General features: G+C 36.0%; 1 protein-coding gene and 2 pseudogenes across 9 annotated transcripts in view; all 3 read right to left on the bottom strand.

Annotated features, from left to right (window-relative positions):
* USP49 (ubiquitin specific peptidase 49) overlaps window positions 1–19,246 on the bottom strand; it is a 75,328-nt gene extending 56,082 nt beyond the window's left edge. For 2 of the 9 annotated variants that reach the window (XM_039854967.1, XM_039854977.1), the window contains exons 1-2: window positions 17,947–19,010; window positions 15,858–15,939 (exon numbers count right to left, since the gene is read on the bottom strand). The gene's annotated coding sequence lies outside the window, so the exon portion shown is untranslated. Of the gene's footprint in view, window positions 1–213; window positions 311–1,280; window positions 1,430–6,313; window positions 6,441–15,857; window positions 15,940–17,946; window positions 19,012–19,140 lie in introns of those variants that run through there. The other 7 variants (XM_039854969.1, XM_039854970.1, XM_039854971.1 and 4 more) reach the window with 7 other exon arrangements.
* On the bottom strand, window positions 873–988 carry LOC120596406 (uncharacterized; annotated as a pseudogene).
* On the bottom strand, window positions 4,709–4,824 carry LOC120596445 (uncharacterized; annotated as a pseudogene).

Below are 19,246 nucleotides of genomic sequence, written 5' to 3'. Positions count from 1 at the left end.
TGCATTAGAGATTTTCTTCCCTAAATGCCTATATAATGATTAGGATCAAAAAGGCTTTCGGAATCCACCTGCCTTTTTGATTGACTTCCATATCTAATAAGATACTAGATGGGTCTGTTAATTTATAAGGAGCATAAGAACATGAGAAAGTTTAAAAAAGCCTTAGGTTTAGAATCAGAAAACTTGGGTTTAAGCCCCAGGTTATCTACTTACGAGCAGTGTGACCTTAGGGAACTCATAAACGCCTTGGGACCTCTATGTCCTCACCTATAAATGGATATAAAATCAGCTCTGCTCCCTTTCAAGGGTGCTGTGAAGATCAAATAAGAAAATGTGTGTGTAAGTGCATTGTAAACTGACAAGAGCTTCACAAGGGTTAGCTATTCTTTCCTTGCTACCAAAGAAAGCAAAGACTTTAGATCATTGCTCTGGTGAGAAAAGACATTGATATTCAAACATTCCATGGAGTTGTGGGGCATGCAGGGATAAAAGAGCCTGATCATTCAGGTATAACTCAAGAATATAAAATGTGTTTGGTATCTGGGTCTTCATTTTAGTTGAATAATATCCCGGTCTTAACCAACAGCTTAATAACAGCTTAAAGAATATAAGACCTTAGCCAGATAGGAGATTCCTTCTCGTCAAAAAAGAAAATGACCTAAAAACATAATATGCTTGCATTCTCCCTAATCATCCAAGATACATACATGCAAACAAAAGCAATACCAAATTCCATTTATTTTGTAGAGCAGCAGCGTTAGTCACAAAATAACCTTCCATATAGCATAGAACAGAGTGGTTATTTCGTCACTGTACTTAAATATAATCCTGCCTTTTATTCTTATTTATTTTTTCATTATTATTATTATTTATGCCTACAGCACCTGGTCTTCCCAAGTGGTCTCCCATCCAAGTACTAATCAGGCCTGACCCTGCTTAGCTTTCGAGATCAGACATCGGGCTTGTTCAGGGTGGCATGGCCGCAGACCATGGACTGTGGCTCCACTGGGGCACAAACCCAGGACCTTCTGCATGTAAAGCAGACATACTAACCGCTACACTATGAAACCACATCCTAATCCTGCTTTTTATACTCCCCACATATTTTATTAATTGATAGAGTTCAGTCTGCCAACATACATTCAAACCATTTTTAAAATATTAATTCTATCATTACGAAACACATTTATAAATACTGTACAACAATTTTGTCAGCACAGAGAGGCAATTTTAATGGGAAGAGAACATTTACGAACATTTATTATACTACTACTACATACCATGCTGTGTGAGGTGATTTCACATATATTCGCTTAGTTAATTCTCACAATGAGGTAGGTGTCAGTAGCATTTTACAGATGAAGAATGGATACTCAAATTGGTTATTAAATGACTAGACCAGAATCACACAGCAAGAAAACAGCGGTGCCTAGACCCAAAATAATTGCTTTGACTTAGTGCAATTCCAGCAACCCTACATCAGTTCAAACATGAGGTTTATTTAAGTACAGTTTTATGCCGTGGTAGAATTTAGTTAGCAGTTAGCAATATCTTGAGACATTTTACATGCCTTTTTGTAGAAGATGCTGAGCTGTAAATCAATATCTTCTAGAGAAATAGTTTCTAATTTAAAAAAAAGACGTCATTATAGCTAGTTGTTTTCAGAGAAAACACTGCAAGGGAAACATTAATTCACTACATAGAGTCAATATCTGTCTTTTAAAGAAGTTATCTCTTGAAGATCATATCTAAACAAGTGTCAAAAAATTCTTGTGTAATTTTTCAATATTTTCAATAAGAATTTGGAAAATGTTATATTAGAAAAATGCTTCCTATAACCACAGCTCTTTTAAAAATTAAAGTATGTTAACTCTAACCTAAATATCACTATACATCACAGGTCCCCAACCCCTGGGCCACAGACCGGTTATTGGTCCATGGCCTGTTAGGAACCTGGTTGCACAGCAGGAGGTGAGCGGAGGGCAAGCAAGCGAAGCTTCATCTGTATTTGCAGCCACTCCCCAGCGCTAGCATCACCAACTCAGCTCAGCCTCAGATCATCAGGCTTTAGATTCTCACAGGAGTATCAGTCCCTGGTGCCAAAAAAGGTTGGGGACCGCTGCTATACACTGAATTACAAATATGATATTGTTGGTTTTCTCTGAAAATTCCCATTAAAAAAACTAATACTTATTTAAAAAAAGAAAAACATTTTAGAGGGGCTCTGAAATAGACAACAGTAAAGATATAATAATGTTTCAATAAATTGATGGACTATATATCTGTGCAATGCAATGAGAAGAGTGTTTGGGTAAGATCTAAAGCCTGTAGAACTTTCCAATAAATGCTTCTAACAGAAAAAATATAGAGCTTGATGGCTACACTGCTATCTGGTTACAGTATTCAAGATACAAAACAAATGCAGATCATAAAGATTTAAAATTGTATCAAATTATAAAACAATACCCTAATTAGGTATAATAATTAAGAGAGCAGGTTTAGGAGCCAGATTGGCTGGATTAGAATCCCAGTGGGATCCAATTCTTAACTCCATGCTTCTTTTCTATCTATCTCACAGATGCTGGGGAGTTACAATGTATTAAGTGCTCAGAAGAATAAATGGCATAGAGTAAGTGCTCAATAAATGTTACTTATTATTTTTCTAGTATTACCTTGTGGAAAAAAAAAAAAGGAAACCCTTATAAGTTGTTGGTGGGAATATAAACTGGTACGGCTGCTATGGAAAACAATATGGAGTTTCCTAAAAAAATTATAAATAGAACTACTATGCGATCTAGCCATTCCACCTCTAGGAATACAACTGAAGAAAACAAAAACACTAACTCAAAAAGATTTATGTACCACAGTGTTCACTGCAGCATTATTTAAAATAGCCGAGCTATGGAAACAAAATAAGTGTCCATCAATGGATGCAAAGATAAAGAAAATGTGATACATACACAATGAACTACTACTACTCAGCCATAAAAAAAAATTAAAAAAATCTTGCCATTAGCAAAAATATGAATAGACCCTGAGGGTATTATGCTAAGTGAAATAAGTCAGAAATAAGTATTTGTTTTTACAAATACCAGGTGATTTCACTGATAGGTTGCAACTTAAAAAACAAACAAACCAAGAAAAACAAACAAAAATCTATACACACAAGCTCATAGATAAAGAGAAAAACAGATGGGTAGTTTCCAGAAGAGGGGGTGGGAGAGGAGGTGAAATGGTTGAAAGAGATCAAAATCTATAAACTTCCAGTTATAAAATAAATTAGTCATGGGAATGTAATGTACAACATGGTGACTATAGTTAATAATATTGCATTGCATATTTGAAAGTTGCTAAGTGTAAATCTTAAAAGTTCTTATCAGAAGAAAAAAAATGTTTTTGTAAATTATGTATGATGACAAATGTTAACTAGACTCACTGTGGTGATCATTTCATAATATATACAAATATTGAATCATTATGCTGTACACCTGAAACTAATATAATGTTATCTCAATTATGCCTAAATAAATATGTAAAAAGACTGAAGGCCTTTCATCATTGAGCTATTTTGCTTTCAAGTTTAGAATTTAAAACATAATAAAGAGAAGCAAAATCCTTACTTTCTTGATAATAGTCAGGACAGTGGTTAACCTAAGGTGAGGCATAAGATCACACGGGGAACTTTTACACTCATAAAATGTTTACTCTAGCTTTTGTTTTACAAGTCTTTAAAATGTACACAGGTTTTAAATATGTGTTTCACATATATCATATTTCACAATAAAAAATAAAAATTAGAAAAAATAAAAAATACATTTCTAAAGCATAATGAGAAAGCATTATTTAACCTTAGAAGAGGGAACGAGAAAAAAATGCTCTATGATTCTGAGTGTTCTAGGTTACTTCAGATTATGTCGGCAACAGCTTAGCTCAGTCATGGAAAAATTTCCATTGGATTCTACTCAATCCCAAGAGACATTATTTTTCTGTGTCAGTCAGCTGTTATAAAGCGTATCATTGGTTCACTGGAAGCACCTCCTAATGACCATGAAATCTGAAGGCTGTAAGAATCTCAGAGAGCTTCTCTTCCAACATGTTCACTTCCAGATAAGGGAACATTAGACTCCTTAGCTTCCAAAGAGTTTTTCCCTGCTCTGCGCTCAGCTGTTATTACTAGCTACCAATGTGACACAAAGGAAGGGGCTGAGCCCATTCTTTCAATTGCCTCATAACAGTGACCAGAGAAAGGTGAATTTATACCAACCGCCATGAATCTGTCAAAAGGCAAATATGTAATCCAAAAAATGCTAAAAACTACCGAGGAATCCAGTGCCTTGGTCAAAGAAGGCAGTCTATAGATATGTGTGTAAGTAATTTTATCCAAAAGTATAAAGCAGAATTTCTCCCCCAAGGATTTTACATATAAATTCTATATTAACAAAGAATTCAGTAATGTTCTGGGGCAAAATGTACAAAATATAGGAAGGAAGGAGAAATAAGACAAAAGGTTTGTGCAATATGGGGTAAAATTCAGGAAGGGGTCTTAGAAAAAAAGAACTGAGAACTGAAATTTGAAAAACCAGTAGAGAAAACATTCTAGGATTTCTCCAAAGAAACCTGATGACATTTTTACAGCGCCTGCTGCCCTTTTCCACCTTATTAGGCATACTAATTTTTCCTAAATAATTTTTTTTATTATTATTATTTATGTCTATAGCACCTGGTCTTCCTTGGTAGTCTCCCATCCAAGTACTAACCAGGTCTGACCCTGCTTAGCTTCCGAGATTAGACATCGGGCTTCTTCAGGGTGGCATGGCTGTAGACCATGGACCTTGGCTCCACTGGGGCATGAACCCAGGACCTTCTGCATGTAAAGCAGACATGTTAACTGCTACACTATGGAACCAGGTCCAAGTTCTAAATAATTTTACCTGCCATAATTATATTCAGAGAGAATTTCCACCTTCCCCAGAGAACTTTTGGAACCCACTGAGAAGAGAACAGTAGGAAGAAAAAAGAAACCATATAAATGCTCAGTATAAATTTTTCAAAACAGAAATATCTTGAAATAGTAAGACACAAATTTTCTCATGTTTAAAGTTCACCAAAATAAAACTAGACAGTCTATAGATATGTGTATAAGTAATTTTATTCAAAAGTATAAAGCAGGATTTCTCCCCCAAGGAGAACAGAAATAGGAAGAAAAACATTTTTTAAAAAAACTTCATGACTACAACCTAAAGCCTATACTAGATTAAAAGGACATTTGGGTGACATAAGCAGTGGATAGAGGGCTCATATTTCCAGTTACTTTAATGAGAATAGAACCATACTGGTAAGGAAAAGAACACTGGAGAAGACTTAGTTCTAGTTCTAGACAGATAAGTGAACATAAGTAAGCTGCTTCTGCTCTCTGGGTCTCAATTCCCACATCTGTAAAAGTAACATTTAGGTAACTAAATTTCTCTTATTCTGTCTGTAAACTTCATAAAGTCATTCTCTTACAGCAAGCTATAGGTTGGCATTAATCCATGAAGGTAGCAAAAAACAAATGAATTTATATCCTGTATAACACTGCTATTATAGCAAAATTTTGCAACTGCTGTAAGTAAACCACCTATTAAATCTTGTGCTGAAACAGGGCATCAAAGAAATAAGCTTGAATTTTCAGTTGAAACATGATGCACTGAATATCCGCTTTTACCTCTGCCCTCTCCATAACGCCACTAAAATGGCATTAGAAACAAAATCCACAAGGATGAAGAATAAGAAACAACTACAACAAAGTTTTTGGAAGCTGAAAAGCAAATGGATAAGTTATTTGATTTAGCAGAACAAAGAAAGCAAAAGCTAAGAGCATGTTAAGCGGAAGCTCAAAGCAAACTGTGAACTGTGGTAAGATACACCAGAGAAGCTCAGAATGCCTCTAAAAGTGGAGACAGCAGGCAGGGCTGAAAAAAGGAGAAGAGGGTGAAAATTCTATCCCAAGATTCCCATCCCAACTCTAAGCAGCCACTGGTCAGAGGATAGGAAGTTTGTTCTCGGGAAGCTAAAGAGACTGTGGACCACAGGACAACTAGGGGCGGCCCTATCAGTCTAAAATGATGAAGATTAATGGAAAGCTGATATCCTCAATGGTTAATATCCCCATCTCTTTCCCCACTCAGCTCCCCAAATGTTGCAGCCAGGCATGTAAGCCAATGATTGGAGCATTGTCTCTGAGGAAGAACCTGGCCAAGAGAAAAACACCTACAAATACTGACTGCTAGAGGTAACCCCCTCTCCCAAAAAAGTTGGGTCCCTGGCTAATTACCTTATAACGGAAGACAACCAGTTAACTCTTCGAAGCCCCCACTCTGGAAAATTCAGCTTTCAGTTTTTCAGCGGCTCTTTCTGGAATATGAGTAAGATAGCCAAGGCTATACATTTAAGAAAATTCCCTAAATGAAAGACCAAAACAAATAATCAAGTAAAGGTATTTTAATGAAAGAGATGGGAGAGGAAGCCAAAGAAATTTTTAAAAATTATAATTAACATATTCAGAGAAAAGCTATTTCATTCATAAAACAAAAATAGAAAACTATTAGAAAGCAACATTCAAAGAAAAAAGCTCTTGAAAATTAAAAATAGGATAGCAAAAATATAAAACTTATTAGAAGAATCTGAAGATGAAGTTCAAGACATCTTCCAGAAAATAAAGAGACAAAAAGATGAGAAATAGAAAAGATGGCAAAATTAAAGGACCATCAATCCATAAATTTCAAATACAAACGATAAGAGTTCCAGAAAGAATAGGAAAACTGGGGCAAAGGGAGAAGGGGGAAGTTGGTTAGAATTTAAGAATTCAAAAAGATCCCCAGAACCGAAAAAACTGAAAAAGCCCTCAGTGTGCCCAAGCACAACAGATAAAGTAAGGCCCACAGTGAGCCAGGCAGATTATCATAAAATTTCAGAACATCAGATAAGATCCTAAAAGCAACCAAGGAGGAAAAAAAAAATCAAGAATCAGAACACCATCCAGACTCTCATTAGCAACAACAGAAGCTAGAAATCAAGGGCAATGCCTGTTAAACTCAGAGAAAATACTCTCCGATCTAGAATTCTGTATCTAGGGAAACTACAAATCAATTACAAGAGAAAATAAAGACATTTTCATACACGCAGATTCACAAACAAATTTACATCCCATGCTCCTTTTTCTTAGGTACTTTCTGGAGAAATTGATTAATTAAAGTGTAAACAATAAAAAAGGAAGGTATGGGGTCCAGGAAACATGGGGTCCCAACATAGGGAGGTGAAGGAAATACCTAGGATATGTGAGAAGGCAGATTTCAGGAAGACAGCTATGTAGGTCTAGAGAACAACCTGTACAGATTTTTAAAAAGAGCAGTCTAAGCCTACTGTTAGGAAAATGGCATTAAATACCAAAAGAAACAGCTCAAAGAATGAAAAATGAAGGTAGCTGGAGAGGCAGAACAGTGGGGAGGGAAAAAGCAAGTGGTATACTTTTTATGCTCTATAAAAGGCTTAGCATTGATAAATATTAAATTTTAAAAGATTCTTGAAAGGTTAAAAAGGATGTTTTAAAAGTACATCTAAAAATAAGATTTTCCAAGCAAGATTTCTGAGAAAAAATAATAATGAGAGAAAAAAAATTTTCAACGCAGAGTAATAGCAAAGTATTTGGAAAACTACATCTTAGCACAGAGTGTGAGTTTGTTTGAAGAAAATTAAGAGCAGGAAAAAATGTTTTGCTGATTGATAATTACTCAAAAGCCATAACCACAATACCAGCAAAAAGAGAAAAATGAAAGAAAATATTTTAACATATTATGTTGTCATTGGGAAAAGTTCATGATTCATGACATGAATCACGTCACAAATCAAATTTCCTTTTTCACTCAGTCAAGCAAATACCAAAGTCAACAGAACCAATTGATTGCATCACATTTTAGTCAGAAATAAAACACTTAAGAAACTGTATTGCTTCCTCAGAAAAGGAAAGCATAAATACTGTAAATCTGTTGGAACAAGGAAAAAAAGCATTCTGAGTCATCACTCATCCTTTCCTGTAGACTGAACAAACAGCAATGGGATTCATGTGCAAGTCTGAAACAACTGCTGCCCAACTTTTTCTAAGACCCCAAGAAATGACGTCTCAATAAGGAATTATGCTTTTCTCTATCCCCGCTTTACAAATTAAAATATCTATATTTTCTATTGCCCTTTACAGAAAAATGGGGAATATAATATAGTACTTGTATATCATATTTAATGTCATCTACTTAATAGTCAGTGACTGTTACGACCATGCTCACTGATCAAGTGTTGCGCTCTTCATGGACAGGTAGAGGCGATGCCTGCTATTTACTCAATTTTACATCTAGGGAGACTGCAAATGGGGAAACAACTGATTTTTTTTTTTAATATATATAATCTCCTACTGATTTTTGTCCAGAGGACATTTTTAAAAATCTAATGTGATGAAGCATTTTCCAACCAAATCTATTCTGGTAAAAACATTTGTTCTCAATTTTCAGCATAAATGAAGACAATGAGAACAGATTAACAAGGTAACTGGTTTAATTGTAGCATACTTTATAGATTTCAAGTTGCATGCTTAAAAATATGTTTTATCATTTCTTGCAATCAGGAAGAAAACAATACTTTAAGCGTCTACATAAAGTCTGATGTTCTTCTCTTTTTGAAGTTTGAGAAAATACATTAATATCTTACAAAATATAATGCATAACCAAAAGTTTCTCCAGGTTAAAAAAATAAAATACTATGTTTATAGTTTAATGCTTATTTCACGAAGGGAAACAGCTAACTAGAATATGAAATGCTCAAACTCACTAGTAATTAGACAACATAAATTAAAATGAGACATAATTAAATGGCAAAAATTAGAAATGAGGACAGTATCAAATGTTGGGGTAGTGGAGAATGCAATGCCTGTGGGGTATACACTGATACAATCATTCAGGAGCCTGACAATACTTATACCACAATGCCACTTCTTAGTCTGTATCCCAAAGAAATTCTCAAACACGTCTATATTGGACATGTACAAGACTGTTTATTGGGAGCATTGTTTACGGTAGCCTAGGCATCCATCACCATGGGAACGGACACACACCACGGAATACTATGCTGCAGTTAGGACCAATTAGCTAAATGTACATCCAAAAACACACATAGGTCTTAAATCTGTGCTGGGTGAAAAAGTAAAAACCAGAGCGAGATCAAAAGAATTTTTATAGGGATTCTATATTTTACAGAATTCTACAGTCAAAAATTCTAAAACAGTGCACCATAATGAACAATTTTGGAATTAAAAATACATATACAAAAAAAGTCACCGAGTATTTTACAAAGATGCACACAGAATCAACAACATATAGCAAACACATTAGAGAGGGTGCTTTTGAGGTGGGAAAGGAAATTGGGCACGGGAAGGGTACTGAACAGACGGCTTTTATACACCAATGCTAGACTGTTCCCAAGTCACAGAGTATGAAGTCCAAATTCAGAATACTTATCATTCATGCATACATTAAATTATTCAATAAAAATTTATTGAACACTTCAAGTGCCAAGTACTATGCTTAAATATAAACTTTTCTTGTTATTCCTGAAGGCTTTTTTAAAAAAAATCTCAAAAAGATGTTTTAAGATACATTTTAACTGCAAGTAGAAGAGAAAAATAATTTACATTAGAATATATACACAATAAAGTGAGAAATTCATCATCTTAAAATAAATTAATTTAATTTTTCATAGTATAAAAATTTATTTTTTTCATCACATATATACCTTAAAGTTCTTTAAATGCCAAACTTAAATAAAAAATTGAAATATAAAAGAACTCTAAAGCCTTACAAAATTACATTGTCACATCTCAGTCTACAACATCTTTTATCATGGCTCTCAGTGGTGAAACAATTTTTTTACAAAGAAATTTTTTCTATTTCATTTGTTCTACGAAATTTTCCCCCAAAAGATATTTCAACTGCTCAGAAACACTTCTCACCAGATTTCTGTTTTCTAAAAGATTTCACAAGCTGGCTGCTGGCTGCCAATGTAGGTGTTACAGCTAATATGCTCATTTTACTGTACTGCTAACAAAAACTGATTAACACATTTGGTGCAAAGTGAAATATCTATTCCACATCTCGTAGGCACAGAAAATAATGTTTCCCCCCCCAAATTACCTGTTCCCCTCTTTTTTTACAAACTCCAATTGTTAACTAGTATACATAATATTAAACAAAACCAATAGTAACTTGTAGGACATCGTATTTCTAAAGCTCTAAAACTGTAATTCTTCAGTATTTCAGATTTTGATATTAAGTGTTAGTAGATGGGAAGATCAAAGGTGAAAAATAGGAATGGCTAGGCCAACCATCAATAATACTGGAAAAACCCAAGCTATGTGATCTGTCAGTGGGGTCAGCAGAATCATCACTGCACATAATAAAAGATAATAATTTATTCAGGCTTACAAAAGATAATGTATTTTCATTCAGTAATAATAGCTAACACTGAGCACTTAATATGTGTCAGTCACAGTTCTAAACATTTTATATACGTTATTTAATTAGTCCTCACTACAATCCAATGAACTAAGTACTATTATTGTCTCCATTTTACAAATCATTTTTCAAATCAAATGCAGGCCTTTCTCATTACCTTTAAAACCTCCACCAAATGGCTTCAACTTCCACTCTATCCCCTCTTTTTGCCATTCCAGTACTCATTTCTGACTCAAAAGCTTGAGTCAGAAATGAGTACTGGAATGGCAAAAAGTATCTCACATGAATGGAGCAGTTCTCCGGCCAACCTCCTCTTTCTCCTTCACTACTATACAAGATTTCTTCATGAAGATGTTCTCAGTTAATCACTTCCTCACATGCTTATTAAACACTATAGAAGTATACAGAGTAAAAAGTGACCACCTCCTCCCCAAAAAGTGGCTACCTCCTCAATAACGGTCTTAACATTTTATAAAAATAGGAATATTCCATACTTATTTGTTCTCAATTGTGACTATTTAAAATAACAATGGACATATTTCTATATCGTCGAATAGAGATCCACTACATTCTTAACAGCTTAGTGATAGTATTCCACTGTGTAAACCGATCATACGTTATTTAACCAGTCCCTAAATGATGGATTTCATTTTTTTTTTTTTTTTTGCTATAACAAACAATCCTATAAAGAAAAACTCTGTACTTGTAGTTTTCGTGCAAGTGTATGAATATATCTGTAGGACAAATTTTTAGAAGTGGAATTAGTGGGTCACATGGTATACACATTTTAAATACCAATAAACTCTAAGAAAACTTACATTCCCACCAACAGTGTATGAAACTTCTCTATATCCTCATCTACTACTATCACCAACTTGTTTAATCTTTCAATCTGATAGGTAAAAAGTGGTAAGTATGTTTTATCTTATATTTATTTAAATGATTAAGATTCCTGAATTTATATCTTAAATAGATTTTGAATTTATTATTAGTTGTAGGTTAAGCTGAATTGCCTGAGGAGGGAAAAATATTCAAGAGGCACATTAGCAGTATAACTGGGGAAACTGGTAATGTTTAACCAATTAGAGATTTTAGCGTGAAGTAGACAATAAGGCCAACCACAAATGAGTTTAATCATTTCATTAAAGCATGCTCACCTTTCACTTGAAATGCACTGTTATCAATTCAAGTTGTGCCATATATTTTAGAAATGTTTCTTTTAAAAGAGTATAATCAATTCTATAGTCATGTATTCACTGTCTCACCTTTACTTACTCGTAACACTCCTTCATATTAGTCCACTTTGATGACATTTTACTTTTTTGTTGCTTATTAATCTGCTCTTCGACCTCTTTTAGATGTTAAAGCATGAGAATATAATTAGCATCTAGCCAAGAACTTCCAAAATAACTAAGACAATTGATATAGGTAGTTGTATGAGAACATAGCAAAGGAGTAAAGGTGAGCAAAACACTAATACAGCCCCAAAGACTCTAAAAACGCTTATAGAAATGAGATGTCCTTTGTTTATCAGTGCTGATTCGCTGTCAAAGGCTAGATGTCTTTGATCATAATGTTATTAGTAGTGAAAGCTGAACTGAACTATTCCCACATTTCCTTACCTAATATTCTTTGTGACCACCTCCAGGAAACAGTTTTTGTTAGGGGGACTCTAAGCAGCTCTAACAGGAATTTTGACCTTATTATCCTAAGAAATCAGTATCTATTACTGCAAAAATAAGTACTACAAATTACCTAGCACTCTAGAAAGGTTTTGGCTCAAAATTGATAAATCAGTAAACCCACCTTTCCCCTACTTTCAATTCTCAATTAAAATTTATATTCCTTTCTAAACAAACTGATCCTTATTACTTTAATTCAAAGTCAAAAGCTGTTGCTACTTTAATATGACCCCGTGGCCTATTCCAAGTGAGCGCATGACAGATACTACACATCATCTTTCCCATGTTAGAGACTGAAAGAGAGAGAGCAGGGGGCAGGAAAGAACAGAACACAAAGGTGACAAAGTGCTAAAGCCAAGCTATAAATTATCTTTTGGTCACTCACAGCTATATTTTGCAAAAGCTGACACAAAGGTTGGGCTTATCCTCTCTTTGGAGAGATACGAGTGTCATATAAAAGCATCTTCCTAACTCACTAGTGATAGTGCTGCCCTCCCACCCCTCACATAACGTGCCCAGTAAAAGAAGGACTGCTAGATTCTAAAGACAATGACAAGAAGCTCTATATTCTGACAATGGGAGGGAGCAGTGAAGACCAGATTTCTGGGCTGTAAACTATGCCAGACTGGCCTGCTAATCCTCCCCAAATCCCACAACGTTGTTGTGGGGGTGGGGACAGAATGGAAAATAGTCCAAAGTTGAATCAAGGACAGTTGCTCTGGATTACAGGAGGTCATGACATTCCTATTTGAATGGTGGGGCGAGGCGGCAGGGCAGGGGCAGGGCATATACAAAAACCTGTCCATTTATAAAAACACAAAAATAAATTTTAGCCCTGATCCTTCTGATGTGCTAACCAACATCTGCCCCCAATCATTTGCCAGCCTAGGGTGCACGGAAGGCACAGAGTAGCAGGCATTTTCACACAGTGAGGTTGGAAGAGATGCTACTAGAGTGTAAATTACTAATTAGCTCAATAGAAGACAAAGAGAGAAAATACCTGTCACAGAATGCTGTTTACAACATGACATATAATAAAAACAATTCTGAAAATTTCAGAAGAGTGCCTTACTTTTCAGACTTCTATTAACATGTAAATGGCAAAGGAACAATATTATAGTCTTTAAAAACTGCCCATGCCTCAGCCTCAATAATGCATGACTGAGAAGAATGCTTTCTAAATAATTTGTAATTTTCTCATCCTTATGAAAGCAAAGTGTTTTTAATTATTACAATCAGCTCTAATAAGGAGCTATATTTCATCACTTTGATGATCACTTAAAGGTGGGGGGAGAAGTGCAGTATTTTACATTTGTTAGAATATAGCTAATAGTCCTTTCACTAAAATGGGACAGGCCTCATTGTGTATGTTGCACCTTTATCAAAAGGACAGGCTATCATATTAATAAGACTGAGGATGAACTGGAAGGTGGCAATGGGGATGCAATAGGTTAAATCTCCTTATACAACAGACTCCTAAAATGTAGGTTATTTTGAGGGAGGTAATAAGGGTGTTGCATATTTATATTCATTCCCATACTGTAAGGCAAACCCATTTGTATTAATTGCAACCAGTATTCTTAAGGCATGACATTTTGCACTTAGATCTTTCCAGCTCTTTGAAACTACATAAGGATCTTCAAAATATACATGTCTTACTCAAGGTGTTGAACAGCCCTGTGGCTCCTGTTTTCACATAATAATCACCCATACATCCTCAATAGCAAGCATATCCTAAGGACCCACTCATGTGTGAGCACATCATACAAGGTGCTAAGGAGGTCCCCAACAGAGGAATACACTAAGGACACAGTTTTTGCTAATGAGGGAGGGGCCTACAAACTCATCATTCACAGGTAAAAGAATGTTTTTCAGAATAGACTGAAGACAGCAAACCATAAAACTGCAAAATCTACTCTAAACCCAATCTTGAGATTTCTTTGCTTCACATGCTTGATTAAAATCAAAATCATACCAACTTGCTGATACACTCAAGCCAGTCTTCCCTTCTCTCTTTAAAATTAAGGCCTTTATATCTTTTTATTTTCCTTCAAATTTACTTGTTTAAAAATATTCACAAGATAAAATGAAAAAGCAAATGGGGCAAAATAAAACAACTGGTGAATTTGAATAAGGGTATACAGAAGTTCCTATACCATTTTTGCAACTTTCCTGTAAGTTTGAAACATTGTAAAAAAAATCAAGTCATCAAAAAAATAGAGTATTAACAACAGATGTTCTCTCATAGGGTTGCTGTGAGTTTCAATCAATTGACATACTTAGTTCATGCTGGGCACTTAGTAATCCCTAATTATTAGATTTTTTTTTAAGAGTGAATCAATTGTAACAAATGAACCACTCTGGTAGATGTTGATAATGGGGGAGGCTATGCATGTGTGGGGACCGAGGGTAAATGGGAAATCTCTGTACCTTCCTCTCAATTTTGCTGTGAACCTAAAACTGCTCTAAAAATCCAGTCTTAATTTTTAAAAAATGAGAGGATCAATTCATTTAACCAAATTAAAACATGTGTACTTAGATTATTATCTATACAGGCAAACAAAGAGAATATAGTAAAAATTCAGCAAGAGTCTGAAGAGATATTGCTTACAGATATCTGCACTGAAATTTGAGTTCCATTTTTCCTCAATGGAAAATATTATCAACCACAAACCTGTAAGGTATATAACAAGTCCAGGGTCTTTCTCTAGCTAAAAAGGTAGACAGGTAACCATTAATCCCCAATGCAGTTTAGGCATTTTTTTTTTCTGGTTTTGGGTTGTTTTATTTTATAAGTACAATTTGATAATTAAAAAAATAGGAGCATGTAAGAACCCTGATGTAATCTTTGCATTAGACATCACCCTTATGGTGTTTGTCCCAAGTTTCCAATCTATAAAGGACCTGAGAAACAGTTAATAACAGAACTACAGGGATAATTAAAGGACTCACAAACAAGACCTGTTAAGGGATTAAAATAAACCAGCATGGTGAGGGATGACTTCACAACAGTCAAGAAGAGATAATACCAGAGCACAGTGTATTAGAGCACGGACTGCCTGCAAAATACCAAAGTTCGAATCCTATCCCCACCACTCTGTAGAATTCTCCCTTATGAAAGAAAAAAGATTTAATGTAGCAGTTAGTTATTACTTGACAAGAAACCTAAGGATTATTGATACTGAAAGATTATCAGCTATCAAACAGTAGCTAAAGAAATGTCTCGAGTACAAACTTGGGCAAATTAATTAAGCTAAGGGGGCCTGTTTTTTCACATGTAAAATGGGAACTGTAATACTGCCAAACTAATGGGATTGCTGTGAGGAGTAAATGAGTTACAAATCTGCGAAGGGATTACAACTGTGTCTGGCATAAAAGCACTATACATGGTAGCTACTACTATTAAGTTTATGAAGAACTAGAATCTTCTTAATACTATATATAGTAAGCAGATCTTTTTACTCAAAAAGTTGAGAATAGGGCAAGGGAGAACAAATACAAATATAGATTAAGTGTAGCTGGTTAGACAGAAGCCAGACTCTCCTTATAGAGGAAATAATTAAAGGCTAGAAAAGGTTATCTACAAAGGTTGCCACATTACCTCTGAAGATTTACAAAAATAGGATAAATTTTTATCTACCTGGGATGATTTAAGTGGGATATTGACTGAAGTTGCAGGATAAACTAGAGGTCCTTTCAAGGTTTCTTCCCATCCAAAGAATCTACGATTAACCAGAAAAACATTTAATTATGTACAACCTACTTATTCAAATCTGAAAATATAAACTTTAAAGTTTTTTGCTTAGCAAATAAAATTATAAACAAAATAAAGTTCACTTGAGTAGAATTCTAGTTGATGAATGAAAATAAAGCTTAATAAAGGTTAAATTTATCCTTATTGATAAATAGTATTAGTTGAACTAAAAGATTATCTCTTTTCAGTTTTAGGACTATCAACTGAGAAATAACCATTAACAAAGAATTGGTGATTTAGTACACTATGGCAGCATACAGAAACAAAAGACTGGACCCAAACAGACTTTCTCTTGGTTGATCTTATAGTTTATATTTTCTTCTTCATCAATATTAAATAAGTCTAAAATAGTATATATAAAGATACAAAGTATAAAACAATTATACTATTAAAATGTCAATACCATACACGAGTACAACTTCGTAGTAATGCCAGCCCAAATACATCTGTAAAGGAAGGGAATATGCACACACATCTCACAGAACAGACAATGCATACTAAAGTTACTCTTTAGCTTGAAAGTTAACATCTTGGAATAATCCTCTAGAAACTTAGCAGCAAAAATAGTAATTTAAAAATATCCTCTGTTAAATTGCTAAATCAATCTAGTCACCTTAAACACATAACAGAAGTCATGAACAGTTAACAGCTGAATTCAGGAAGATTTAAGATTCTAAATTATTCATATATATTAATAACCAATGTTTCTGATATCCACAAATCAAAATTGAATCTTTGCTATTACAAATGCCTTCAACCTAACCTTTGCTATTTATACAAACGCCCACAAAACAGTAGCAATCCAAAATTTATGCAACTTTGAAAAACAAAGTATCAGTGTATCTGAATGTACACTAACAAAATAACCTCAAGTAAGATTCTCAAGAACAGTTTGTATTTTTTCCCTAAGTAAATTACATGCTTTCCTTTGGCACCAACAAATGCAAAGTAACAATCATTCATATCCTTAGCTAAATGTAAAAGCTTCAGAATAAAAATCATCAAAAGAAAATACAAAGTAAGAATAAGCTAAATTTTGTCCCAAGTTCCTTATCTTCCTTTTAATTTCCAAGTGTCTTAAAAATCAAAAGCTTCTAGAAAATTAATATTAATATGGCATTTATTCGCAACCACAAAACAGGAGAGGCAGTAGAGCTGGCCAAGGCTGCAGATTACATTATCTGTTTTTCCCCATGATAAATATTACTCATAAATTCATTATTTAAGCTAAAAGATAAATCTCATTCCAAAATCCTCTATATTCTACACATTTTCCTTTCTTCATTCCATTTTGCTAAGGGGGTACGTTACCTACTACAGTATGAAATGTCCCACACAAAGCTAAAGGCACTTCAGAAGCCCTGATTTAAATCTCTTCCCCAGCAAACTTTGCTGGTTGGTTATTTGCCTGTCTCTGAAATGATTTCTCAACATTCTCCAACCACCCCCCCCAAAAAAAAAAATCTGGTTGATTATCAAAACAAAAAGATTTTCATCTTTATTTCAACAACAGTAGGCCCTCCGTTGAAAATGAAAACACTGTCAATAAAGCACTCTGCCCAGTGCTTGTCAGGTAGGACACTGCTACAACATTAACACTATCACACTACAAAGGCACAGCCACCCTGGAAAAAAATACATCCCATTATCCCACGATCACACCCGTAGTGAAATACAGATTTTCAGCACTGAGCTGACACTTTATCATTCAGACAAGAAGAAAATCAAATCAAACTGGGTCGCATCTTTTCAAAGTGGACATGAAAGTCAAATTAAAAGCAATGAAAGGTAGAAGCAGATTCAAGATTCCTTGAAGAGAGAAAGAGGTTTCTGGAATTTCCTACTTTTACAGACAAAAGGACTCGCAGTTTTAACACACAGTTCTCTTCTCAACAAAGAATTCCTTTCCTGCACCCCCCACCTCCACTCTTACTTCTTAGTTTTTACCCCTATCTCTAAGTCTCTTTTCACTCACCATGGTTCCTCCTCTTCTCCACCAAAGGCTCCCTACACTTGATCCTTCACTACAGCGTCTGAGCCGTGACCCACGCAGACCTTCTGGAGTATCTCCCCACAACATGCACATTTGATTCCCACCCCTGCGCAGTTCACTCCAGTTCTCCATCCATCAGGACTCCCCCAGCTTCCCTTAACCCTGTTCTCTTCCCTCACTCCTTATCTCGTCCTTTAAATCCTGGGGTCAATCTCTTCCTTGCTCCTCTCACTGTCTGCTTTTAGCCCTGTCTCATGGCCTCAGTTTTTACCCTGGACCTTGCTTAAAACCTTGTCAATTAACACAATTACCCAGTTATCCTGTCCCACACCACCATCACTTTCTTAAGCCCTTACTCTTTTCCTTTCAGCTTTTCTGGTCCCCGAATTGTCCTATTAACGCCCTATCTCTCATCCCTATTTCCTCTCACCCTTCCACTACGCTCTTATTTCTAACTCCACCTGGTACTAGTCCGGTGTCTTATTCACCTCTCACTTTCAAGAATTTATCCCCATTGCCCACCCTTAACCCATACCTTTCTCAGAACCTTGCAGTTCCCACCCCACCGCCGGTCCTACTCCTTCAGCTCATCTCCCTCGGCACTAGTTCACACCCTTGTCACGTCTGGCTGTTAATCACTCTCTCTCCTCTGCTCCCAACTATTACCCCAGCTCTGCCCCTCCTTGCCTCCCACTTTCAACTCTTACGCCAGCACCCCTCACCCCACTATCACCCTCTACAAAGCTTTCCCCTTCAAACCCTTGCTCTTACACCTAACCCCAGGATCCCTATTCCAAGCCTTGGTCTTCCTAACCCCATTCCCTGCCCGGCTTCCTTAATACCCAACCTGATTTTGCCTCCTTCCTATCTCCTTGGCTGGCTTTTTCTCATTCCTCCTCTCCCTGCCTTCTAACCCTTTCTCCCCTTAATCCTCATCTCATTTTAGACCCGTTCCCTGCAACCGCCCCCAAGCCTTCCTTCCCCTATCAAGGATTTTGTCCCGAACCCAGTCGTCGCCCACCCCGCCAAAATCAAGCGCCGGAGCGCCCGTACTGCCGGCTCTCGCCTCCCGCCGGCCCCCGCCCCGGGCGCCCCCAGCCCGCCGGCGCCGCGGTCCCGCCCCCTGCCGCCGCTCCTCCAGCCCGCGAGGCGCGCGCCGCCTTTGTCGCCCCTCACCCGGTGTGTGAGGATTTTGCTTCTTTAAGGGGGAGGGCCAGTGTGCCGGAGACTCCTGTCCCCGCCTCCGAGCCTTAGAATGGGCTCCCTGGCCACCGCGTCCGCC

Source organism: Pteropus medius, unplaced genomic scaffold (assembly GCF_902729225.1).
Source record: "Pteropus medius unplaced genomic scaffold, Ma_sr-lr_union100, whole genome shotgun sequence".
In the NCBI taxonomy this organism is placed as follows: Eukaryota; Metazoa; Chordata; class Mammalia; order Chiroptera; family Pteropodidae; genus Pteropus; species Pteropus medius.
This window is presented reverse-complemented; position numbering and strand designations above follow the sequence as displayed.